Below are 27,868 nucleotides of genomic sequence, written 5' to 3' on the forward strand. Positions count from 1 at the left end.
AACTCTGCTGTCGCTGCCTCCTGGTCTGCTGATCACTTCCCAGTGGCCTCCACCACACTCAGTTTGGACAATCACAGGCCTTAGGTTGGAGAACTTTAAGTAGACCACAGAAAGAGAGTGGCTTGAAAAGAAAACTCACCATAAGGAGTAGAAAATTACACACCTGACCAGAAAAAAAGAAACTCATGATGCTTGATACTCAAGCCAACACAGTGATGCAGAGTTTGATTTCTCTACAAAAATGGTTTATCTACCTGGAAAAGGTAAGAGAATCAACTGAAAAGCTGTGAATATGAAGAGTCAGAAAGTGACTGGCTACAAAATACATACACATAAAACATCAACAGCTATTCTATCTACCAGCAATTGTCTGATTCGAAAGATACACACGTGCGCACACACCCACAGGAAAATTCTATGCACAACCACAAAAAATAAAATACCTATGTGACTGAATAGAAGACCAATGACAAAGTTTCTGATATCCACAGAGAAACAATCAGTTCAGTTCAGTCGCTCAGTCGTGTCCGACTCTTTGCGACCCCATGAATCGCAGCACACCAGGCCTCCCTGTCCATCATCAACTCCCAGAGTTCACTCAAACTCATGTCCATCAAGTCAGTGATGCCATCCAGCCATCTCATCCTCTGTCGCCCCCTTCTCCTCCTGCCCCCAATCCCTCCCAGCATCAGAGTCTTTTCCAATGAGTCAACTCTTCGCATGAGGTGGCCAAAGTACTGGAGTTTCAGCTTCAGCATCAGTCCTTCCAATGAACACCCAGGACTGATGTCCTTTAGAATGGACTGGATGCAGTCCAAGGGACTCTCCAGAGTCTTCTCCAACACCACAGTTCAAAAGCATCAATTCTTCAGCGCTCAGCTTTCTTCACAATCCAACACTCACATCCATACATGACCACTGGAAAAATCATAGCCTTCGTTAGATGGACCTTTGTTGGCAAAGTAACGTCTCTGCTTTTTAATATGCTGTCTAGGTTAGTCATAACTTTCCTTCCAAGGACTAAGCGTCTTTTAATTCCATGACTGCAATCACCATCTGCAGTGATTTTGGAGCCCAAAAAGATAAAGTCTGACACTGTTTCCCCATCTATTTCCCATGAAGTGATGGGACCGGATGCCATGATCTTCGTTTTCTGAATGTTGAGCTTTAAGCCAACTTTTTCACTCTCCTCTTTCACTCTCATCAAGAGGCTTTTTAGCTCCTCTTCACTTTCTGCCATAAGGGTGGTGTCATCTGCATTTCTGAGGTTACTGATATTTCTCTCAGCAATCTTGATTCCAGCTTGTGCTTCTTCCAGCCCAGCGTTTCTCATGATGTACTCTGCATAGAAGTTAAATAAGCAGGGTGACAATATACAGCCTTGACGGACTCCTTTTCCTATTTGGAACTAGTCTGTTGTTCCATGTCCAGTTTTAACTGTTGCTTCCTGACCTGCATATAGGTTTCTCAAGAGGCAGGTCAGGTGGTCTGGTATTCCCACCTCTTTCAGAATTTCCCACAGTTTATTGTGATCCACACAAAGGCTTTGGCATAGCCAATAAAGCAGAAATAGATGTTTTTCTGGAACTCTCTTGCTTTTTCCATGATCCAGTGGATGCTAGCAATTTGATCTCTGGTTCCTCTGCCTTTGCTAAAACCAGCTTGAAGATCTGGAAGTTCACAGTTCACATATTGCTGAAGCCTGGCTTGGAGAATTTTAAGCATTACTTTATTAGTGTGTGAGATGAGTGCAATTGTGCGGTAGTTTGAGCATTCTTTGGGGTTGCCTTTCTTTGGGATTGGAATGAAAACTGACATTTTCCAGTCCTGTGGCCACTGTTGAGTTTTCCAAATTTGCTGGCATACTGAGTGCAGCACTTTAACAGCATCATCTTTCACGGTCTGAAATAGCTCAACTAGAATTCCATCACCTTCACTAGCTTTGTTCGTAGTGATGCTTTCTAAGGCCCACTGGACTTCACATTCCAGGATGTCTGGCTCTAGGTGAGTGATCACACCATCATGATTATCAGTTTTTCTTAAATAAACAAAAAAATGCAGGCACAGAAGGATATGAGCTACAATAATGTTCAGTGCCCAGGTGGCTCAGTGGTCAAGAATCCACCTGCCAATGAAGGAGTCATGGGTTCGATCCCTGGGTTAGGAAGGTCCCCTGGAGGAGGGAATGGTACCCACTCCAGTATTCTTGCCTGGAGAATCCCCATGGACAGAGGAGCATGGTGGGCTATAGTCCATAGGGTCACACAGTTGGATACAACTTAGTGACTGAGCCTGCGTAATTTCAGTGCATCACTTCTTGTCAGAAAGACTGACAGGAAGCTAGGTGTCCAAGAATAGAGGACTACTTACAGTCCAGTCAAACAATGAAAGAGTATGAAGTGATCAAAAAGTATGTGGAAGAGTTACAGCACTAATATTAAAAACCAAATGAAAAACAAATGCAAGCAACAGAATAGCAAGAACCATTTTTAGTTAAAGAAAATGGAATTATCTACATGTACGCATGTTTATCTGTGTATAGCTACAATATACATACACACAACACACGATAAAAAAATTAAAATAATCCTAAATTAGTTAAGAGAAATGAAGACTGCAGAAAGGAGGCAATTCATCCCAAGCCTTCCTATACCATACTCACCAACCTATCAAAATGAGCATTCTTATACAAGACTCTTGGACTTCATGAAGAAAAATAAGTCCAGGGCTTCCCTGGTGGCTCAGTGGTAAAGAATCCTCCTGGCAATGCGAGAGACACAGCGTTTGATCCCTGGGCCAGCAGATCCCACATGTCACACGGCAACTAAGCCCCGTGCTACACCTAGTGGGCCTGTCCTCCAGCGCCTGGGGATCAAAATGACAGAAGCCCACGGGCTCTAGAGCCTGTTCTCCACAACGAGAGAGCAGTCCCTACTCACCGCAGCTAGAGAACAGCCTGCACAGCAGCAGTCTCATCAGAGCCAACCATAAACAAACAAAATGTTAAAAAAAGAAAAAGAAGTCTAATTTAATGAATCCAGCAGACAAAACCCAACAGAGTGGTACCATCTTCCATCTCCTATCAAATCCACTTTCACTCCCAAATCCAACCAAGGGTCCAGGGCAATCTATCCATTATCTCACCCCAAGACAGCAAGAGACGCAATGTCAGTAACTCCTCTTGGATTCCTGAAACTTCAAAGGCAGCGTCCTGAGAACCTCTGAAGGGGCTGACTCGGTCCCCACTGACTGTCAGCAAACAGAGTGCGTGCCTCGGCAGCCAGAGCTTGTGAGCGCGCTCAGTCTTCACGAAGTGCCGAATCACCATCAATCCCATCAGAAGGCAGGTGTGCCTCCCCAGAGGAGGAGAAGTGGGAGCTTACTCCTCACTCCTCTAATTATTCTGAAGACCCACTATTTACAAGTGGAGACCTCACTACTTTTAGTTCAACCTTTTTATCTTAGGGGTAAAATATTTAGTAACACTAAAACATCAAACATTTCCACTAATCAACATCTGTTACTTGGCTTTCTTAAACAGTACTTGGGCTACAAACCTGACTTAATTTCCAGCCTCTCTTGAAACACTATAACCCTAACCCTGAAGAGAACTTTAAGAATTATCCAACAGTCCAGGTGACTTTATTTTTAAGATTTTTTTTTCCATGTGGGCCATTTCTAACATCTTTATGGACTTTGTTACAATACTGCTTCTGTTTTTTGTTTTGGTTTTTTGGCCGAAAGGCATGTGGGATCTCAGCTCCTGAACCAGGGATCGAACCTGCACCCCTACATTAGAAAGCAAAGTCTTAACCACTGGACCGCCAGGGAGGTCCCAGGGGATTATTTTTCATCACTCATTTTTATAAAATTTCCACAGTAAGCATCACTTTTTGTAACAGGGTGGGGGGAACCTTTTTCCTACGGTCGTCTAGATTACCATACTGTGATTACTTGACCTGAGAGAGTCACTCACCATAGCACTTTCTTTAGACAGATACACCACAACTAGTTTATCATAATTATCACAAACAATAAATCCAATCAATTTTTTAAAAGTAAATCATTCCTCTAAATATAGACTTTATGACCCATAAAAGGTCAAGATCAGCATTCTTATCAACACAAATTTATGAGAATTTGCAATCATCTGTAATGACTATTTCCAATCATTTTGTTTCAAAAAATTAACCCAATAACCACCTTTCCTAGGCAACTGAGTTTTTTAAAAAATAATAAATCTGCAATTACTAAATATTTTCATTGAGTCAACCACAGATACCACATGCAACAGAGAAAATGACTGAATGATATTATCTTTAGATGTTTTTCATTGAAACAGATTTAATGAGCACCCACTGCATGCCAGACTCCATATTAGATACTAAAGATATGAAATCCTAACACACAGATCCTATACTTGTAATTTTTCTGGAAAAATTAATGTGTATGATTATGGACTGACTGTTCCTATTTAAAGGAGGTGTCAAGACATACAGCATATGCAAAAAATTAACCATCTAAATTTTAAAAACTTACTTCTGATACACACATGCCACTATGGGTTTCAGATAAAAGACTGCAGATCAGGTTTGGAGGATGCAAAGAAAGATGGATTTTATCAAGGAACAAACAAGTCAACCAAGGAAGGTAAAGTTATATCAGAGAAGCCTTCAGAAAAAGGTTATCTGGTTCTGTGCTTCGTAACACTACACCTGAAAATTTTAAATTGACCCTTTCACACCACCACCAGAGACATCTTCATTATTTCTGCAGTGTTACTCCCTTGTTTTTAAAAATCTGAGCTGCCAAACCTTATATATATATAGTTAACTCACCAAGGGACAAAATCATGACTATATAAATTTTGTATTTTCATCCAGAAAGTACAAACTTTCTATTTTCTTGGCCCACACAACGTTATACCAAATATATATACAATTTCCATTAAGTTCACTCAAGCAGTCAGTCTTGACTATGTGGATATGATCAACCACTGCAGATTAACCACAATAGAATATAAGTTCTAACATTCACATTATAGCATTAACCACGTGCCAGATACTATCTAAGCATTTCTATGTATATACAGTTGGTCCTCCATATATTCTGGTTCTGCAACTGCAGATCCAATCAATCACAAATCAAAAATATTCAGGGGGAAAAAAAAAGTCCAAAAAGTCCAAAAAAGTAAAACTTGACTTTGCTGGATTCTGACAACCAGCCACATAGTACTTACATTGTATTAGGTATTATAAGTAATCTGGAGATGATTTAAAGTATCTGGGAAGATGTGTATATATTATATGCAAATATTATGCATTTTATATAAGCAACTTGAGCATTCACAGAGTTTGGTATCCAGAGAGGTCCCGGAACCAATCCCCTGCCAATGGTATACAATATTTACATATGTAAGAACAGCATAGGTATAACCCATATATACTGCATAATTTATGTGTATATACACACACATATAAACACATATATACTCATTTATTCCTCAAAGCAACTTTGTAAGGTAGCTTCTATCACTACCCTCACTTCAAAGATAAGAAAAGTGAGGCTCTGTCCAGCCAAGTTAACTGGCCAGCAGGGCACCATGAGAGGTACTGTTATAAAAAACAAGCGTAGGAAAAACATGCACGATACAAAACTCACTATTATCCCAGTTAAAGAAAATTAATGCCATTGGAATTAGCCACAGACCCTCTCCCCACACTCTGCCTCCCCAATTACTTTTTCCTCCCACAATTGGGCCCATTCAGAGCCTCTCAGTTCTCAAACTCTAGGACACACACTGCCCAGCACTGGCACTTAAATGGCCTCTCCACGTCAAGAGTCCCGGACTGGGTGGACAGGCACCACACCCCAGACCACTGATGACATGGGGCAGTTTTCAGTGGTCTGAAACAGGAGGGGATGAGGGACAGATGATATGCATTTCTTTACAAAACACAAACTACTCAACCTGAAATATCATTCATTATTCTGGGGTTGTCCTTACCTTCTCGGTGTTAAACATGGTAATGATGATCAAAGCTTATTTTCTAACTGTCCTTACTGGCCAAATAAGAAGTTTGTAACCCAGTCAATCGTTCAATATTAGAATAATAAATCTACCACGTATACATGGAGGCTGGGGAGAGGAGATAGGCATTGGCAGAAAATGAAGGATTCAAAACTTGCAGGTTCAAAAGGAAAGAGATACCACTTTCACTTTTAACAATGACACACACTTAAGAGACTAGTATGGCAAACAAGCACAAACAAACCATTGCAAATTTCAATATCTTATAAAGAAAAAATTACAAGCATTGAGGCAGTTAATTTTGAAGTGGGTGAATAAAAAAAAAGTGACAAATTTGAGTTTTAAAATGAAAGTCATCCTCATAGTTTTCAACAGTACAATAAGTTACCTACAAACAAAAATCGAAGTCAACCTCTTAATTCTCAACGGTACTACTAGGAAAAGGGGATTTAAAAGAGTATCGCTGATTTATTTTTTTCTAAAATGCAGCAAAGAAAAGACTGTTAAAAGCATGGACTCTAGAGTTGGTCAGAATCCCAGCTCTGTATTAGCATATGACTTTTACTCTCTCTCTGCTTCAATTTCCTTCAAGGTTCTTGTGAGCATCAAATGAATTAAGATATATGAAGTGCTCAGGACAGTACCTGGTACTTAAGAGTACTCTCACACCAACCCACCCACAGGCAGGCCAGCGCTAACCCCGAACTCCGGACTCACCCACCACTGGGGGGCTCAAGGACATCTTAGGCCCCAGCCCCACCCGCCAGCAGGCCAATAGCAGTTTCAGAACAACCCGGACTCCACAGCGAGCTGTGTCAGGAACTGCTCCCACCCTTACCAGTGGGCACACACCAGTTCTCACACCCAAAGCCCTTCGACCGGAGAACGCAGAACCTGGCTCCACCCACCAGTAGCACAGGACTGGTCCCAGGAGCCCCTGAGGGCCCCAACGCCACCATCAGCAGGTTGACCCAAGCTCCAAGACACCCTGGACCCCTCAGCCAGTCACCCTGCAATACAGCACCGCTGGAACACCTCAGACCTCAAAGCTAGCCATGTCAGGAGCCAGCCCTGCCCACCAGCAGACTCCAGAGCTAGGACCCCTGGCCCCACACCCACCAGGCACCCAGCTCCACCCACCAGTCAATCAGCACTAGCTGCAGGACCTCCAGGAACCCACAGCCAGGTGTCTCATGACACAGCCCCACCAACCAGGCCAGGGGCCAGTTGTGCCTACCAGACCACCAAAAGCAGTCTGCTCAACACCAAAGAAGGATGCACACAGCCCACAGAGGTGACGCCTAGAGCATACAGCTCTGGTGACCAGAGGGAGTGCAGGGCTGGGACACATGATGTCTCCTACAAAAGGGCTCTTCTCCAAGATCGGAACTGTACCCAACTTACCAGATACATAACAGCAGCAAACTGGGCAAAATAAGGTGACGGCAGAATATGTTCCAAATAAAGGAACAAAATAAACCCCAGAAGAACTAAGTGAGGATAAGCAACCTACCCAAAAAAGAGTTAAGTAATGATTTTCCCACCCAGGGATGGAACCCAGGTCTCCCACATTGCAGGCAGACACTTAACTGTCTGAGCCACCAGAGAAGCAATGATTATAGAGATGATCAAATAACTCGGGAGACCACTAAATACACAGAATAAAAAGTCAGAATTTTTTTAACAGAGTTGGAAAATATAAAGGAGAACCAGAAATGAAAAATACAATAAGTGAAATGAAAAATACAGGAGGAGGAATAAACAGTACAATAAATGATACAGAGGAACGGATCAGTGAGCTGGAAGTCAAAGTAGTAGAAATCACCATCAGGAAAGTTTAAGAGACTGCTAGAACAACATCACAGAGAAGGCAATGGCACCCCACTCTAGTACTCTTGCCTGGAAAATCCCATGGACTGAGGAGTCTGGTAGGCTGCAGTCCATGGGGTCGCTAAGAGTTGGACACGACTGAGCAACTTCACTTTCACTTTCATGCACTGGAGAAGGAAATGGCAACCCACTCCAGTGTTCTTGCCTGGAGAATCCCAAGGACGGGGGAGCCTGGTGGGCTGCCGTCTATGGGGTCGCACAGAGTCGGACACGACTGAAGCAACTTAGCAGCAGAACAACATCAAGGGTATCAACATTCATATTAAACTGGTCCCAGATGGAGAAGAGAGAAGGAGGGAAATAAAATGTTTGAAAATATAATAGCTAAAAGCTTTCCTAACCTGGGAAAGGAAAGAGACATCAAACTTAAGGAAGCATTGGGAATCCTAAACAGGATCAAGGCAAAGGGGATCATAAGAAGACACACTGTATCTAAAATGCCAAAAACTAATGATTAAGAGAAAATATTAAAAGCAGTGAGGAAAAAGCAACAAGTTACATGAGAAAAGTCTGATAAGGCTCTAAGGTGACTTTTCAGCAGAAACTCTAAAGGCTAGAAAGAAGTGGAACAATATATTTAAAAGGAGAATCAATACTCTCACCTGGCAAAGCTTTCATTCAGATATGATGGAGATACCAAAAGTTTTACAGGCAAGCAGAAGCTGAGAGTTCAGCACCACTAAACAGCTTCAGGAGAAATGTTACAAGGACTCAACTAAGCAAAAAAAAAAAAAAGGTTACAAACACATGAAAGAAATTACAAAAGGAAAAGTTGTTGGTACAGGCAAATAAACAGTAAAGACAGCCAACCAACCACTTATGAAGCTAGTAGGAAGGTAAAAGGACAAAAATTGTTAAGATCAACCACAATAGTTAAGGGATACACGAAACAGAAGGATGTAAAACATGATGTCAACGTCACGAACAGTAAGCTGGAGAGAGAGGCTTAAAAATACTGGGTTGTTAAAATGCATTAGAACCTAAAAGATCATCAATTTAAAATAATCATATATATATGATAAAAATGTGTATACATGTACAGATACAAACACATAAACCTTACATTACTCATAAACCAAAAGTCTATTCTATATACACATGCAAAGACTCACAAAAATAACACTAGAGATAGTCATCAAATAAAAAGGAGAAAAAAGAAACAAAAAACATATAAAAAAAAAAAAAACAGAAAACTACAAAATGGCAATAAGTACACAACTATAAATAATAACTTTAAATGTGAATGGACTACATGCTCCAATCAAAAGACAAGGAGTGGCTGAACAGACACAAAATAGGACCCATGTACCTGCTGCCTACAGAGACTCATTTCAGGCGTAAAGACACACACAGGCTGAAAGTTAAGAGGATGAAAAAAGGCACTCCATGCAGATGGAGATCAGAAATAAAAAAAGTTACAACCAACACCAGAAAAAGAATCATAATGGATTACACCAATTAATGGACAACTGAAAAGAAATGGACAAGTTCTTAGAAAGGTACACTTCCCAAACAAAACAATAAGAAATAAAAAATATAAACAGACAAATTAGTACTAATGAAGTTGAATCAGTAACTTTAAAACTCCTGACAATAAAAGTTCAGGATCAGAGAGCTAATCCTTCCAAAAACTTCAAGAGTTATCATCTATCTTTCATAAGCTATTCCAAAAAGAATTGCAGAGAGAAACATTTCTGAACCCATTCCATAAAGCCAATGTTACCCTGATACCAAGGCCAGAAAAAGATAACAGTTCAGTTCAGTCACTTAGTCCTGTCTGACTCTTTGCGACCCCATGGACTGCAGCACGCCAGCCCTGTGTCCATCACCAACTCCTGGAGTTTACCTAAACTGATGTCCATTGAGAGGGTGATGTCATCCAACCATCTCATCCTCTGTCATCCCCTTCTCCTCCTGCCTTCCATCTTTCCCAGTACGAGTCGGCTTCTTTTTTCCCAATGAGTCAGCTCTTTACATCAGGTGGCCAAAGTTTTGGAGCTTCGGCTTCAGCATCAGTCCTTCCAATGAATATTCTGAATTGATTTCCTTTAGGATTGACTGGTTTGATCTTCCTGCAGTCCAAGGGACTCTCAAGAGTCTTCTCAAGAGTCTTCTCCAGCACCACAGTTTAAAAGCATCAATTCTTTGGCGTTCAGCTTTCTTTACGGTCCAACTCTCAAATCCATACATGACTACTGGAAAAACCATAGCTTTGACTAGATGGACCTTTGCTGATAAAATAATGTCTCTGCTTTTTAATATGCTGTCTAGGTTGGTCATACCTTTTCTTCCAAAGAGCAAGCGTCTTTAAATTTTGTGGCTGTGGTCACCATATACAGTGATTTTGGAGCCCAAGAAAATAATTGTCACTTTTTCCACTGTTAGCACCATCTATTTGCCATGAAGTGATGGGACCAGATGCCATGATCTTAGTTTTTTGAATGCTGAGTTTTAAGCCGGCTTTCTCACTCTCATCTTTCATTTTCATCAAGAGAGTTTTTAGTTCCTCTTCACTTTCTGCCATAAGGCTGGTGTCGTCTGCATATCTGAGGTTATTGATATTTCTCTCGGCAATCTTGATTCCAGCTTGTGCTTCATCCAGCAGAACATTTCACATGATGTTCTCTCAATTGCACCCCACTCCAGTACTCTTGCCTGGAGAGTCCCATGGATGGAGGAGCCTGGAAGGCTGCAGTCCATGGGGTCACTAAGAGTTGGACACGACTAAGCGACTTCACTTTCACTTTTCACTTTCATGCATTGGAGAAGGAAATGGCAACCCACTCCAGTGTTCTTGCCTGGAGAATCCCAGGGACGGGGGAGCCTAGTGGGCTGCTGTCTATGGGGTCACACAGAGTCGGACATGACTGAAGTGACTTAGCAGCAGCAGCACCCTCATGTAAGTTAAAAAAACAAAGTGACAATATACAGTCCTGACATACTACTTGCCCATTTTGGAACCATTCATTTGTTCATGTCCAGTTCTAACTGTTGATTCTTGACGTGCATACAGGTTTCTCAGGAGGCAGGTCAGGCGGTCTGGTATTCTCATCTCTTGAAGAATTTTCCAGTTTGTTGTGAGCCACATAGTCAAAGGCTGCAGCATAATCAATGAAGCAGATGTCTTTCTGGAACTCTCTTGCTTTTTCTCTGATTCATCAGATATTGGCAATTTGATCTCTGGTTCCTCTGGCCTTTTCTAAATCCAGCTTGAACATCTGGAAATTCATGGTTCACATAATGTTGAAGCCTGGCTTGGAGAATTCTGAGCATTACTTTGCTAACATGTGAGAAGAGTCCAATCATGCCGTAATTTGAACATTCTTTGGCATTGCCTTTCTTTGGGATTGGAATGAAAACTGACCTTTTCCAGTCCTGCGGCCACTGCTGAGTTTTCCAAATTTGCTGGCATATTGAGTGCAGCACTTGAACACCACCATCTTCTAGGATTTGAAATAGCTCAACTGGAATTCCACCACCTCCACTAGCTTTGTTCGAAGTGATGCTTCCTAAGGTCCCCTTGACTTCACATGCCAGGATGTCTGGCTCTAGGTGAGTGATCACACCATTGTGGTTGTGTGTGTCATTAAGATCTTTTTTGTTAATTTCTTCTGTGTATTCCTGCCATCTCTTCTTAATATCTGGGCTTTTGTTGGGTCCATACCATTTCTGTTCTTTAACGTGTCCATCTTTGCATAAAATGCTCCCTTGGTATCTCCAATTTTCTTGAAGAGAACTTTAGTCTTTCCTACTCTATTGTTTTCTTCTATTTCTTTGCACTGATCACTGAGGAAGCTTTCTCTCTCCTTGCTATTCTTTGGAACTCACTCAGATGGATACATGTTTCCTATTCTCCTTTGCCTTTCACGTCTCTTCTTTTCTCAGTATTTGTAAGGCCTCCTCAGACAACCATCTTGCCTTTTTGCATTTCTTCTTCTTGGGGATGGTTTTGGTCACCTTCTCCTGAACAGTGCTATGAACCTCCATCCCTCAAACCCTCTTCAGACCCTCTATCAGAACTAATTCCTGGGATCTATTTGTCACTTCCACTGTATAATCGTAAAGGATATGCTTTAGGTCATACCTGAATGGTCTAGTGATTTTCCCTACTTTCTTCAATTTAAGTCTGAATTTTGCAATAAGGAGTTTATGATCTGAGCCACAGTTAGCTCCTGGTCTTGTTTTTGCTGATGGTGTAGAGCTTCTCCATCTTTGGCTGCAAAGAATATAATCAATCTGATTTCGGTGTTGACCATCTGGTGATGTCCCTGTGTAGAGCCCTCTCCTGTGCTGTGGGAGGAGGGTGTGTACCATGACCAGCACCTCACTGCTTGGCCAGCAGCACTACCTCTCCAGTCCGTGGCCGCCAGACCAGGTCCTCCACGCAGTTCCCCGGCACAGATGTTCTTATCACCACCACGCTGCAGCTCTGTGGAGACAGTCCTCACTGAACCATGAGGTGACCACCGTCGAGCACCTGCTGGCCGAGGGAAGCGGTGCAGCAGCCGGAGCCTGTCTGCCTCACCCCTGGCCAGCATGCGCCAGAGGAGCCGCAAAGTGCTGAACAGGGGGTGGTAATCTCTGTGGCTCTAGGCCAGGTGTTATCCCTCCTTATCTGTGGGATTAGCTTGACCAGCAAGTATCTGTCACAAGAGTTCCATGCCAGTACACCAGTCTTCCAGAGTTTCCTCTATTACATCCTTCTCTTGTTGGTCTATACCACCACTCTAGCTGTCAGACAAGTCAGAGCTACCAAGACGGTGGAAGGGGCATGGGCTCATCTTCTCCTGTGAGAATTCCAAAATTGTAACTAACCACTGAACAATCATCAACAGGAGAATGTTGGATCCCACCAAAAAAAGATACCCCATGTCCAAGGACAAAGGAGAAGCCCCAACAAGATGGTAGGAGGGGCAAAATCACATTTACTAATAAAATGAAAATGCTGCCTAATGAATAGGAGATATTTCTAAATCATATATCTGATACAGGATGTAATACCCAAAACTTAAAAAGGGCCCATACAATTCAGTATCTAAAAGCAAACAACCTGATCGAAACATGTACACAAGATCTCAACAGATATTTTTTCCAAACATGATACAGCCAACAGGGAAGTGAAAACCTGTTCAACATCACTAAACATTAGAGAAACGCAAATCAAAACTGCACTGAAATATCACCTCACATCTGTCAGAACGGCTATGATCAAAAAGACAACAAATAACAAGTGTCAGTGAGGATGTGGGGAAAAAGGAACCCTTGAGGAATCCAAAAAATTAAAGGTACCAAAGATCCAGCTATTCCACTCCAGGATATTTATCTGAAGAAAACAAAAACACTAATGGAATATTACTGAGCCATGAAAAGGAATCTTGCCATTCAAAATGACCTGAAAAGTACTATACTAAGTGAAATAAGTCAGAGAGAAAGACAAATACTGCATTATTTCACTTATAATGTGAAATCCAAAAACAAAACAAATGAGCAAACCTAATAAAATCAAATGAGCAAACATTTGATTTTTAACAAAATCAAAACAGAGGTATATACATACAGAAAACAAATAGGTGGTTGCAAGGGAAGTGGGAAGAGGAATGAAACAGGGAGAGAGATTAAGAGTTTCCAGCTGCAAAATCATTTAAATTAACAGTGTGAGCAATATAATTAATAACTATGTAATATCTTTGTAGGGTGACATATTGCAACTAGATGTTGTATAATAGGTAATAACAGGGTTGTGGGTCAATTATACTTCAAAAATAAATTTACAGAAAAAGAGATCAAGCTTTGTGGTTAACAGAGCCAGGAGGGATGGGGGAATTGGATGAAGACAGACAAAGGTACAAACATCCAGTTATAAGATAAATAAGTACTAGGGCTATAACGTACAACATGATAAATATAGTTAACACTGTTTTACGTTATACAGGAAAGCTGTTGAGAATAAATCCTAAGGGGTCTCATCACAAGGAAACAAATTTTTTTTCTATTTCTTTAATATGTATATGAGATGATGTATGTTCACTATACTTATTGTAATAATCACTTCACGATGTAAGTCAAATCATTATGCACTACACCTTAAATTTATATAATGTGTTAGTCACTCAGTCATGTCTGACTCTTTGTAACACCATGGACTGTAACCCACCAGGCTCCTCTGTCCATGGGATTCTCCAGGAAGGAAGAACGCCATGCCCTCCTCCAGGGGATCTTCCCAACCCAGGGATGGAACCAATGTGGATGCCTCCCACATTGCAGGCATATTCTTTACCGAGCTGTTTATCAATTATGTCAATAAAACTGGAAGGAAAAAAAGTACTGTCATAATATTTAGCAAGAAAAGAAACAACGGTAAAGTAAAGACGAGAATGAAAACTGTAAAAATTACAGTGCTAAAAGTAGTTGATGTTATACTTCCATAAACTTTTTCTAAACTTGAGAACCATTTTTATGTACATGAACTATATGAAGTTACCTGTGACAACTATGACTTTTCAATTACTTTTTTTAACGTAAACTTTTCAATTTCATTTTTTAATATTTAGGGAAAATAAACAGGTGGAGACTCCAAATTTTTCACAAGTTTGCTTCCAAGGCTCAGGCATGTGCTACTCAGCTGAGGTTGCATTTGAATAAGTGACAGAAGGAGCACACACTCAATTCGTTCACCAATAAAAGAAACTTTCATCCCAAAGAGTATGATGCAGTCTTTATGTTGATTAAAAATCCAACCACCCGCTGCTGAGCAAGTGGACTTCTTCAGGGAGAAGTACACAAAGCTTCCAGGGAGTATGCACAGGCCCGGTGATGCAGGCAGCACAGCGAGCGCGCACAGAGGGTACCTGCACTCTTCCTAGTTGAGGGAGTTCTCCCAGTTCCGCTATCCCCTCCCCTGGGACCTGGACGTGGCTTCTTCTGTAAAGGGATTTCCCAAAGCAAGCTCCCTCGGTTCATCCTACCATTTGTCTCTTACCTCAAGCCACCTGTACACCAAAAGTGAATTATTAAAAGGCACTTATTCATTGATATATTTCATTTCTTAGCAAACAAGTAGTATACATCCTTGCTACTCAAGAACGGTTCCTCCTCCAGCCGCAAGTAGTTTATAAGAAACACAAAATATCAAGCTGCAACACAGATCTACTGAATCAGAATTTGCATTTTCAAACAGGAGCCTCAAGGGATTCCCAGGCACATTAAAGTTTGAGAAGAACTGCTCTACAGGACTCTATAGCAAACAGCTGTAGAAAAATGTTCGTTTACAACTGAATTTAGAGATAAAACATGGAAACCAGGAAGACATGGAATCAGAAAAGTTCCTTAAGACAATTAATACATAAATTCTTTATCACTGTATCAAAGCTGCTCAAAAGTTTACTTTCAACAATGCCTACAGTTAATGCTGTCGAAATCTGTGTACAAACAGCGGCATGTTCATATTATTATATATAGTGACTACATGATAATATATTGGGGCTGTATACTGTGGGACAAAGAATAAAAAAGAATGACTAGGTCTAGAAATACAACCACCGTCCGGCCCAAAGTTGTGCAACCCGCATTCTAAAATTTCGGTACTTAGAATTTGGAGTTGGCTAGTTAAACTTTCCAGAAAATTATTCCCCCCCAAAAATCTAAAAGATGTGAACTTTCAACATATATCCTATAATCGAAACTATTTAATAGCTAGTACTGAACAAATTTTAGGTCACCTGCAGAATCAAGAAATTGTTGTAGAGGTTTGAGCTCCTTTCTCCAGGAAAAAGGAGGGGGGTGGGATGGGGTGTTACCAAAAAAAAAAAAAATCAGTGTTAACCCTCTGCAGTTTTTCTCACATCCTGAGAGGCCTCAACTTGCATGTTCCTACAGGTGAAGGAAACAAGTCGTACTCAAACAAGCTCACGTTTTCCTCCTGGTTGGGGGGGGGGGGGGTCCTCTCTTCTAGAGAATGCATTTTACAAGGTTTGGGGGCTCCGCGCCCGTCTGGCTTCCGGCCCGCGAAGGCACCGAAAGGTACCCGGAAATCGACCAAGGAGGAAGCGGAGCACGGCTCGGCCGCGGCGCTCAGCCTGGTCTCACCCGAGACCCCACCGGGCGGGGAGGCGGGCGGCAAGCCGGGGGGGCAGCGCCTCAGCCCCGCCGCCCCGGGGCGAGGGAGCCCAGTCTCCCGCCCCCCCCCCCCCCCGGGACGCGCAACGCGGGGTGCACTGCGAGCCCCTGTCGCGGCGGCGACACCTCAGGGCCGCCCGGGGGAAAGCGGTGGCGGCGGCGAGAGGGGGGGCGGGACGCGTCCGGAGACGCTGAGGGGAGGCCGGGGGGAACGACTGCCCGCGGGGGCTGCACTGGAGGAGGGCGGAGGCGCTCGGGGCGCCCAAGCTGCTTTACGGCCGTCAGCGCCGTAGTCCTTTGGCGTTACCTGTGGCGCGGGAGGGCTCCCCGGCTCCTACGCCCTGAGTTCTCCTCCCCTCTCTCTCTCTCTCCCTCAGCCTCTGCCGGGAGCTCGCGGGGCCGGCCGCGCCTGACCCGACCAGAGAGGGAACAGGGCGGGGGGTGGGGGGGGCGGTGGCGGGGGCCGGCGGCCACGTGACCACGCCCGCGCCGTAACGGCGGCCGCCCCCCGCCGCGCGCCCTGGGCGCGCTCCACCTCTAAGCACCCGGCGGCGCGGGCGCCCGCGCTCTAGTGCGCATGCGCCCGCCGGGCTCGCACAGTGCGCGCGCGCGGCGCGCTGGGGGCCTGTGGGGCCCGCGAGGCGCGAGGCTGAGAGGGATCCGCGGGCCGGGCGGTCCGCCGCGGCTGCCGGCGCGCATGCGCGGGAGGTCTCGTTTCGTTTGTTTCTCCCCTTTCCCTTCCTTCCCTTTGCCATCTTTACCTTCCACACCTCCGGCCCAGCTCTCCTGGCGCGCAGCTGGAGGCTGAGAATCCGCCCCCGGGATGTCAGACCCTCATGCTCACCACCACCTTCCCAGGGTGAGGCCGTCTGAAAGGCTGGCCCTCCTGCCTGAGAATTTGCATTTCCTGTGGCCTGTGACAGGGCCTTGTAGCTGAGTGGACTCCTATTCATGCTTCAATACCCAGCCACTCTGTCACTTCCTCTCTGAGATGTACCCTACTCTGCTTTGGGAGTCATTAGTAGTTTGTGCGGAGAAGGCAATGGCACCCCACTCCAGTACTCTTGCCTGGAAAATCCCATGGGCAGAGGAGCCTGGTGGGCTGCAGTCCATGGGGTTGCTAAGAGTCGGACACGACTGAGCGACTTCACTTTCACTTTTCACTTTCCTGCATTGGAGAAGGAAATGGCAACCCACTCCAGTGTTCTTGCTTGGAAAATCCAAGGGACGGCGGAGCCTGGTGGGCTGCCGTCTATGGGGTCGCACAGAGTCGGACACGACTGAGGTGACTTAGCAGCAGCAGCAGAGTAGTTTGTGCATACCTACTTTAGTATAGGGCTTCCCTGGTGGCTCAGCTGGTAAAGAATCCACCTGCAGTGCCGGAGACCTGGGTAACATCCCTGGGTCAGGAAGATCCCCTGAAGAAGGGGAAGTCTACCCACTCCAGTGTTCTGGCCTGGAGAATCCCATGGACACAGGAGCCTAGCGGGCTGCAGTCCTTCGGGTCGCAAGAGTCGGACACGACTGAGCGACTTTCACTTCACTGCTCACTTTAGAATAACCCTTAGAGAAATAATACACGATGTTTTTTTTACAAACCACAGTACTAGGCTTGGACTCTATGTTACCTCATAACTTAGGGCAGTATATGTCTTTAACATGGTGATCTCGCCACAAAGGCTTGAGGACTGACTGTGTAAATCCTGTGCGTTGTTGTTCTCCACTCGCTTTTAGTCAAGATTTAAACAGCGGGATGCTGTTTGCTTGTTTCCCCAATTTGAAAGCCTTTGAATGAAAAGGCTTGGAATGGTATTGCTAATTAGGGTGGTAAATGCTTCATCTAGTTACAGAGATTTATGGGCTTCTATTACATATCTTCACAAAGAGCCTAGTAGAAATTGATAGTGTTGAGTCCTGAAAACCAAGGCACAAAAAGGTCAGATTTCCAAAGGTTAGCTTGCTTCAGAGGAAGGTCCCTGGTGGAAGACCTTCGTTGGGGAACTGACAGACCCTCCCCTTAAGGGGAGTCCCCTCACTGTCAGTGCATTTGGTTGTCAAAGCAGGACAGGTTAAGTGAGTTCCTTGTGCCAGATTTAATCAGGAAAAACTAAATAAAATGTAAAAACTAACTGGTAGCTCTGGCTAGATGAGTCATCATTACTGTTAAACCAGTGAATATTGAGGTGATGTTCAGCAACAGAACCCCTGTTAGGATAAATGTTGATCAAATAAGATATGGCAACCCACTCCAGTATTCTTGCCTGGAAAATTCCATGGGCAGAGAAGCCTGGAGGGCTTCATGGGGTTGCAAGGAATCAGACATGACTGAGCAGCTGAACACATACACGCACACCTGCACACGCATGTAACCGTGTTAACGGGCTTCTGAGAAGCAGGAAAATCACGGCCTACTCTCCTGTGTCTGCAATGTTGATGGGCTGTTCTCTGCACCTGCCCGTGCATACACCTGTGGATGGTCCCACCCAACAACTGCAGCTGCCACCTCAGATACGCCAGGAACATTTCACTGTATCTACTCCAAGGTTCAGAATCTGAGGAACACTGTTATCTTGGTGCCTACACAGAACCATGCCTCCCTAGGAGTCATGCTCTTGTGTAATCTCCTCTTGGATCTGGGCTGGACTTGTCACTGCTTTCAACAATTAAAAAAAAAAAATTCTGTTCCAAGTCTAGGCCTTAAAAACAGGCTTTGCAGTGACAACATTGAAATTTACCAGAACCTGTACTCAGGGAAAACAGAGACTATTAGGAAATCCCCCCACCTGTTTGTATTCTGGGAAATGGCTTATGGCAAAGAACAATCCTTCCCCTATGTGACTTAGATAAGACTCTGCCCTCAGACCCCTCATCGTTTTATGAGACCACACTCCTCCTGTCAGCCACTGACTGCACAGCAGGGCAACTCAGGCAGATGTCCTCTAATGGGCAGCTCTGGCTCAAGGATTCCCCACAGGTCTGGCCAAACTGTCTCAGAACTGCGTGCAGTCTTGGGGCTTTCTTAATTAAGCTTCCCTTCCTTCCCTTTGAACTTTTCACATGTGTCATACCTGCATCATCGTGGTCTCTCCCCCTGCCCCTGCTTCTTTCCTTTTATTCTTCACTGGTATCCTCTCAAATTTTTGGACATCCACTCCCATCTTGGTGTCTCCATCCCTGAGGGCCTGAACTGAAACCTACCCCCATTCTAGGATTTCACCTGGCCCACCCTCAGGCTAGATCTAACAGGTCAGAGATACGAATCATCTCAACAAAATCTAACTTCTCTCATTCTCTGGTATTTTACATTTTTCTTGAAAACCTTTCCATCTCCCAGACCCATTGTTAAAAGGCAGCTAACCCCAGGTTAACAGGACTGGAAAAGATCAGTTTTCATTCCAATCCCAAAGAAAGGCAATGCCAAAGAATGCTCAAACTACCACACAATTGCACTCATCTCACACGCTAGTAAAGTAATGCTCAAAATTCTCCAAGCCAGGCTTCAGCAATACGTGAACCCTGAACTTCCAGATGTTCAAGCTGGTTTTAGAAAAGGCAGAGGAACCAGAGACCAAATTGCCAACATCCGCTGGATTGTGGAAAAAGCAAGAGAGTTCCAGAAAAACATCTATTTCTGCTTTATTGACTATGCCAAAGCCTTTGACTATGTGGATCACAATAAATTGTGGAAAATTCTGAAAGAGATGGGAATACCAGACCACCTGACCTGCCTCTTGAGAAATTTGTATGCAGGTCAGGAAGCAACAGTTAGAACTGGACATGGAACAACAGAATGATTCCAAATAGGAAAAGGAGTCCGTCAAGGCTGTATATTGTCACCCTGCTTATTTAACTTATATGCAGAGTACATCATGAGAAACACTGGGCTGGAAGAACCACAAGCTGGAATCAAGATTGCTGGGAGAAATATCAATAACCTCAGATATGCAGACGACACCACCCTTATGGCAGAAAGTGAAGAGGAACTCAAAAGCCTCTTGATGAACATGAAAGAAGAGAGTGAAAAAGTTGGCTTAAAACTCAACATTCAGAAAACGAAGATCATGGCATCTGGTCCCATCAGTTGATGGGAAATAGATGGGGAAACAGTGGAAACAGTGTCAGATTTATTTTGGGGGGCTCCAAAATCACTGCAGATGGTGACTGCAGCCATGAAATTAAAAGACGCTTACTCCTTGGAAGGAAAGTTATGACCAACCTAGATAGCATATTGAAAAGCAGAGACATTACTCTGCCAAGTAGTCAAGGCTATGGTTTTTCCAGTGGTCATGTATGGATGTGAGAGTTGGACTGTGAAGAAAGCTGAGCACCGAAGAATTGATGCTTTTGAACTGTGGTGTTGGAGAAGACTCTTGAGAGTCCCTTGGACAGCAAGGAGATCCAACCAGTCCATTCTGAAGGAGATCAGCCCTGGGATTTCTTTGGAAGGACTGATGCTCAAGCTGAAACTCCAGTACTTTGGCCACCTCATGCGAAGAGTTGACTCATTGGAAAAGACTCTGATGCTGGGAGGGATTGGGGGCAGGAGGAGAAGGGGACGACAGAGGATGAGATGGCTGGATGGCATCACTGACTCGATGGACGTGAGTCTAAGTGAACTCTGGGAGTTGGTGATGGACAGGGAGGCCTGGTGTGCTGTAATTCATGGGATGGCAAAGAGTCGGACATGACTGAGTGACAACTGAACTGAACTGAACCCCAGGTAGGGATAACAACATGCTTAAAGCCTTTCGCTACTAAGAAAATAAGAAAGATTAACAGTAATTTTGACTACGAAGATAATTGAGAATATAATAAAGATTGTTATGTTAATAATAAAAATTACTAAACATGGGCCATTTGAGTCTCCCCCTCCCCATATGTCCCTATAGCAGATACTATGGGGGCTGTTCATGTAGTTCATAATAAATATTTCCAACCTACCTTCAATCACCTCTCCCTTCTCCCCACCTCAAATCCCCATCGAGAACCTGAAATGAACAAGGCCAATCAGCTTCTCTTTTCTGAGAGAATTGAGAATTGGGATTAAAAGGCAGCTAGTTAGTTTTTGTGCATAGCTAAAATTGTAAAAACCCAATGGTGTAGGCTGTCTCATCAGTCGGTCTGATCAGGCTAGAAACCATTTCTAGTCTCTGAGGACAAACAGGAAGACACACGTCATGCTGTTGCAGCAAAAATAGAAATGAGACTTTTTCTAAACTAGAAATGAGACTTTTCTGATAAACAAGGAAAATAAGGAAACAATGAACAGGCTGTAGAAGCAGCATCAGCAGGCCTGAAAGAGTTAAGCAAGCCTAGTTTTATGTTAACTACTACCAATTCACTGTGCACTAGTTATCTTTCACAAAATTCCTTAATCATGCTCTGACTCTATGTGAGTTATACCCCACACCTGGTGTTCACATTCCCCCACACTCCCTTGTAACAATCTCCTATAGAATTCTTCCTTTCAGAAGGAAGGTCATGGGCCAATAACCCCAGAGACAACAGACCAAGTCACCAAGTTGCCTGATGTCAATAGTGGCAGTTTCAAAACTCTGCAGGAAGAGGAGTAAAGTAAGACCTTCATTACTTTCATCATTATTACCTACCCCAGACCATGCTGCTGCTAAGTTGCTTCAGTCGTGTCCAACTCTGTGTGACCCCATAGACGGCAGCCCACCAGGCTCCCCGGTCCCTGGGATTCTCCAGGCAAGAACACTGGAATGGGTTGCCATTTCCTTCTCCAATGCATGAAGGTGAAAAGTGAAAATGAAGTCGCCCAGCCGTGTCCAATTCTTAGCAACCCCATGGACTGCAGCCCACCAGGCTCCTCCGTCCATGGGATTTTTCCAGGCAAGAGCACTGGAGTGGGGTGCCATTACCTTCTCCGTCCCAGACCATGAGCCCCAGCTATAAAAACCTCTCTTAATTCCCCAGGGAAGGGTGTGGGACACAGCTCTTGAGGTGCTAGTAGGCTTGTTCCTTCTTTACCAGGCAAAGAAATAAAGCTTCTCTTTTTCTCTCCCAAAACTCTGTATCCATATTTCTATTCAGCATTAGTGCACAGACAGCCAAGGTTATGGCAACAACGTTACTGGGGCCCCAGGGCTGAGATCATCAGATGGAATCTACACTGTGGTAATACCAAGCCTGAGTAGTTGCATGCAGAGAGAACTACTTAAGGTCTCTTCCCTCAGAAGGCATTTGTGGAGTATCCCCCTCGCCCACGGACAACCACAAGGGGTGGGACAGGGAAGCTCGTGGCTACTTGTGGGATTAGGGCTTCCCGGGTGGCACAGTGGAAAAGACTCTGACAATGCAGGTGATGCTAAAGACACGCTTTCGGTCCCTGGGTCGGTAAGATCCCCTGGGGTGGGAAATGGCAACCCATTCCAGTATTCTTGTCTGGAAAATCCCATGGACAAAGGAGCTTGGTGGGCTACAGTCCATGGGGTCAAAAAGAGTGGGACGCGACTGAGCACACACATACACACACATTTGTCAGATTGGGAGAGGGATACTTGGCGACAGAACAATCCATGCTCACAGCATTCCTTCCATTACTCAACAAATCTTATACATAATTTCAGAATGTTCTTACCTAATATAAAGCAACTATCCGTTTACTAACCCTATTATTAAAGAGGCAGTGTTATCAGTACGCACAAAAATAATTGATCAGATATCAAGCTTTAAAGTCATTTTAACTTGCGTTCTAATCATAGATATTATTCAAAAGAGAACCTACACACACACACCCCAGTGCAGAAACCAGAAATTGATTTCTATATAGGGTCTACATATCTATGTATGGTAAGCGGCTGGTTCCTCTTTCCTTCCAAATTTATTTTCAGCTTCTTTCACTGGAGTTGAGCTTTAGCTGGGCTCATGGCCACCTGTCTGAAGACTACATTTCCCATTCTGCCTTGTGGCTGGGTTTGGCCATGTGACTTTGTTTTCATCGTGGAGCCTACAGGTGACAATGTGTGCAATTTGCACAATACTTGCTTAAAGGAAGTACCTTGCCCTGAACTGCCTCTCCTCCATTCATGCCAGCTGGCACACAAATGGGGTGCTGACCCACCCTTCAAGGGGCAGAGCAGCAAGATGGAAGGAAATTGCATCCATGAGTTGTCTCACAGAGCGCTGCCTGCCCAGCCTTGACTAACCCTTGACCTTTAAATCAGAGGTAAAGATATTTCTACCTTATTGAAGCCACTGAATTTTTTAAAATCTCTTTTTGAAAGCTGCATACCTGATATAATATGTAACATTATATTCTGTTAACTAAATTGTTATGGGGATAATCTCATGAAAGACTGTCTGGATAAAATGTTAGAACACAAATAGATCAATGCACAATGCCCTTGGAAATGATGTCAACATTATGGATCTATTAGGAACATCAACTACTTTGAAACTGCAAGACCTATGTTTGCAGCATTACGCTTCTTATTATCACCCATGCTCAAAGTCCTGAGTGTTCACTGGAAGGACTGATGTTGAAGCTGAAACTCCAATACTTTGGCCACCTGATGCAAAGGGCTGACTCAGTGGAAAAGACCCTGATGCTGGGAAAGATTGAGGGCAGGAGGAGAAGGGGACGACAGAGGATGAGATGGTTGGATGGCATCATCAACTTAATGGACATGAGTTTGAGTAAACTCTGGGACTTGGCGATGGACAGGGAGGCCTGGCATGCTGCAGTCCATGGGGTCACAAAGAGTCGGACATGACTGAGTGACTGAACTGAACTGATCCTCAAAGTTGCTCTTAAAAATGTCAGAGCAGTCATAGGCACTAGGAAGCACTATAGACAGGAGGTTAAGTGCACAGGACCAGGAGTAGAATAGTTCAAGTTCAAACCCAGTTGTCCTTACCTGATAATAATGGAATCTCAACCAAGTTGCTTAGACCACTCCGTCTCTATGACTCCAGTTCCATCTGTGAGATGAGGTAATAACAGTTTTTAATTTATCAGGGTGTGTGAGCATTAATTGAGATAATCCACTGTTAAGTAAGCTATTTAATGATTCAATTAAAAATAGGTATTATTTTTTATTTTATATTTGGAGTCTTCATCAGAAAAAAAAATCTGTAGTCTGTAGGAAAAGCTAATTATTCTAGATAAAACCATAATGATTGGGGTTCATTGTTTGCATGCACAAAACAGAAAATTCTGGACTTCAGACATCAAAAATCAAAGATATTTTTGTTATACTGCCCCAATATCTATGACGTATCCACTGATATGCCTAAATGGCATAGCACTAAAAGTAACAGAGACATTAGTTTGCCAACAAAGGTCCGTCTGTTCAAGGCTGTGGTTTTTCCAGTGGTCATGTATGGATGTGAGAGTTGGACTGTGAAGAAGGCTGAGCGCCAAAGAATTGATGCTTTTGAATGGTGGTGTTGGAGAAAACTCCTGAGAGTCCCTTGGACAGCAAGGAGATCCAACCAGTCCATTCTAAAGGAGATCAGCCCTGGGTGTTCTTTGGAAGGAATGATGCTCAAGCTGAAACTCCAGTACTTTGGCCACCTCATGCGAAGAGTTGACTCATTGGAAAAGACTCTGATGCTGGGAGGGGTTGGGGGAAGGAGGAAAAGGGGACAACAGAGGATGAGATGGCTCGATGGCATCACTGACTCGATGGACGTGAGTCTGAGTGAACTCTGGGAGTTGGTGATGGACAGGGAGGCCTGGCGTGCTGCGATTCGTGGGGTCGCAAAGAGTCGGACACGACTGAGCGACTAAACTGACTGAACTGAAAAGTAAGGTCTTAACTTTGTTACTTTGAAAGGACCATATCCCAACATATTATCCTATAAGGAGAAAGAACTTATAGGAGGGAGATAATCAGTGCTGATTTTCAATTGTTTTGTGGAAGGAGTCATGATCACAGTCATATAGGGCTATTTCTTTGAAGCCTCTGTTCTCTGTGGTGGCAATGATGCCCATTGGGTAGTTGGGCAGGTGCATGCAGAGGGCTCCGTGGTAATGCCTTTCAACATGAGCTTATGGTGTCTGTGTTCCATAAAGGACCCTTTCGTTTTTTCTCCAGGTGCAGGCTTAGAATTTGCCAAGAAAAGCATCAATAAGCAACATGACTTATATCATTTAGTTCATATCCCTGCTATCCTGTTTGTGCCTTGTGTGATGGCCAGATGCTTGGTGTCTGACCTTGCCTCAACAGTGAGCTCCTCAAGGGCGAACAGTATGTCTTACTCTTCTCTGTATTGGCAGTGTTTTAGGCGCTTCGCATCTGGCAGGTATTCAATAAATGTTTGCTGTGAATAAAAGTAAATCTGTATCACATTATGGAAATTATCGTCTTGCTACATGGTTGAACAGTGTTCTATTCATCTTATTGCAGTGTAACAAATTACCACAAACATAGCTGCTTAGAACAACAAACATTCATAATCTCACAGCTTCTGTAGGTCCCGAGTCTGTAAGTGGTTTTCCTAGGCTCTCTGGGATCTCTCACCCACTTGCAAATCAAGGTGTTGGCAGAGGCTTTGGTCTCACCTCAAGGCTTCATTGGGGAAAGATCTGTTTCTGGGCTCACGTGTTTGCTGCCAGAGTTCAGTTCCTTGCCAGGTGTAAGACCAGGGCTTCGGTTCCTTGCCAGGTGGGCCTCTTCAAAGGGCTGCTCATCATATAACAGCTTGATTTATCAGAGTCAGCAAGAGAGGGTGTCCTAACAAGCAGATTTCACAAACCTATGCAACAATCATGGAAGTGATATTCCATCATCTTTACCATGTCTTTTGTTAGAAACATGTGACAAGTCCCTTCTACACTTAAAGGGAGGATTTTACACAGGACACATGTGTCAGGAGGCAGGGATAACTGGGGGTTCTCCTAAAGTCTGTTCACCACCAGCAGGCCTTGGTGTATATACGATATGAGCACTTGGTTCACTCAAATGAAGATGCTTGGTTAGGTTCACATGCTAATCCAATGAGAAAGTCCAGATACTTGCTCAAATATGTAAATGCTCCAGATGCATGTTTGAAAAGGAAGAGTATTTCACCGAAGTCCTTACAATCTGAATGGGTGACTTATAACTCATCAACAGAGAATGCTGCTGCTGCTCCTGCTAAGTTGCTTCAGTCGTGTCCGACTCTGTGCGACCCCATAGACGGCAGCCCACCAGTCTCCCCCGGTCCCTGGGATTCTCCAGGCAAGAACACTGGAGTGGGTTGCCATTTCCTTCTCCAATGCATGAAAGTGAAAAGTGCAAGTGAAGTCGCTCAGTCATGTCCGACTCTTCGCGACCCCATGGACTGCAGCCTACCAGGCTCCTCCATCCATGGGATTTTCCAGGCAAGAGTACTGGAGTGGGGTGTCATAGCCTTCTCCATCAACAGAGAATAGTTGAATGCCAAATCACCATCTTTTTAGGCTGAATGCCCCTCTAGAAGCCCTTCAAAATGATGACTGAAATATGAACATTAGAGGTATGCAACATCTCTTTCTAGCTTGGGAATTCCCAGCAAAAATGTCTCATGTAGTCCTTGGTTCTCCAGTTGATTCCATTCATCTGGACAGCCGCCAAAAGCCCTAAGCACACACACAGGGAGACAAATGATGAGAACCATCAACAGTGGAAGAGGCGTTAATTAGCCATTGTTGCAACCATGCTACATGTCAAACAACTCCAATATCTTAGTGATTTACAAAAGCATTTCTTTTTCTCATGTAGGAATCGCAGGTTGGTTGTGGTTCACATGCTCTTGTTTGGGCTGAGCTTGGCCAAGCTTGGGTAGGCTGGACTCCAAACTTTGGGCTGGATTCAGGCTATTCACACATCTTCATTCTGAGGCCAGCAGCTACACAGGGGCACACAGTTCATGTTCTGGTCATGTGGGTGGCAAAATTACAAGAAGAACAAGCAGAAACATTCAATAATTCTTAAGGCTTTAGCTCAAAACTGGCACACCAGCACTCCTTTCCATGTTATATTGACTAAGGAAGTCATAGGGCTGAGTCCAGTATCAACACTGTGTGGAAATGCACTCTGCTTACTCTAGTGGGAGGTAATTCTAATACAAGGAAAGAGTAAAACATGGAGAGTCACGAATGAAGGTAAGCACAAGGAAGCCAACCTCAGAAGCTGGTCAATTGCCTGTAACATGCATGAGCTCCCCAACTGTTGCTTTAACAAGCCACAACATCGTGTAACTAACAGTTCAGACCATTCACTGGTGCAACGCTGTGCTCCCTCAATATGCGATCCTCTATAAAATCCAAAATCTACATTACAGTAATATAATAAAGGTAAAGATTTTACAAGCACAGGGGCCTTAAAAATTATAGTTCCCATGGCAAATATAACATAGCTTTTTGTGCCCATATACTGCAAAGACAGAAGTCCTAACTATAAACAGTAATGGGAAGTCATGCATATTCAGGGATGAGGGTGATGAAAGAGTTATAGACTCAGTTAGAAAAATTACTTTGGGAATTTTATCTTATGGATGAAGCCTCAAGTAATGTACAGCATAATACGACCGAATGTTTAATAGGTGACTGAATGGAGTAATTTTCATTCCGAATTGCCACAATGTTGTATTCCAATGAAAAGAAACATTTCTTAGATATATTAGGGATAGTGCCAATATTTCATTCCTGTGTTTTTGTTTCAAATTTCAGTAGTTATCTTTAACTGATGGGTCTTCATTGAAATCTAATTCCTTAGAAATGAGTTGGCCTCATGAAGCTGGCGAATTGACATATTATGCTTCTATTTACTTTCTAACTCACAGATCTTTCAAAGATCACCTGTTTTCAACTATTGTTTAGTTGTTAAAAATTATTAATAAGGA

The 27,868-nt window shown here is 43.7% G+C and overlaps 1 protein-coding gene across 11 annotated transcripts in view; it reads right to left on the minus strand.

Moving 5' to 3' along the window:
* Positions 1–16,902, minus strand: part of TBC1D5 (TBC1 domain family member 5) — a 592,732-nt gene extending 575,830 nt beyond the window's left edge. For 6 of the 11 annotated variants that reach the window (XM_070772537.1, XM_070772724.1, XM_070772685.1 and 3 more), the window contains exon 1: positions 16,344–16,499. The gene's annotated coding sequence lies outside the window, so the exon portion shown is untranslated. Of the gene's footprint in view, positions 1–14,075; positions 14,195–16,343; positions 16,500–16,797 lie in introns of those variants that run through there. The other 5 variants (XM_070772644.1, XM_070772249.1, XM_070772468.1 and 2 more) reach the window with 3 other exon arrangements.
* Between the last annotated feature and the right edge of the window lie 10,966 nt (positions 16,903–27,868).

The sequence above is a fragment of the Bos indicus genome, chromosome 1, assembly GCF_029378745.1.
Source record: "Bos indicus isolate NIAB-ARS_2022 breed Sahiwal x Tharparkar chromosome 1, NIAB-ARS_B.indTharparkar_mat_pri_1.0, whole genome shotgun sequence".
NCBI classification, from domain to species: Eukaryota; Metazoa; Chordata; class Mammalia; order Artiodactyla; family Bovidae; genus Bos; species Bos indicus.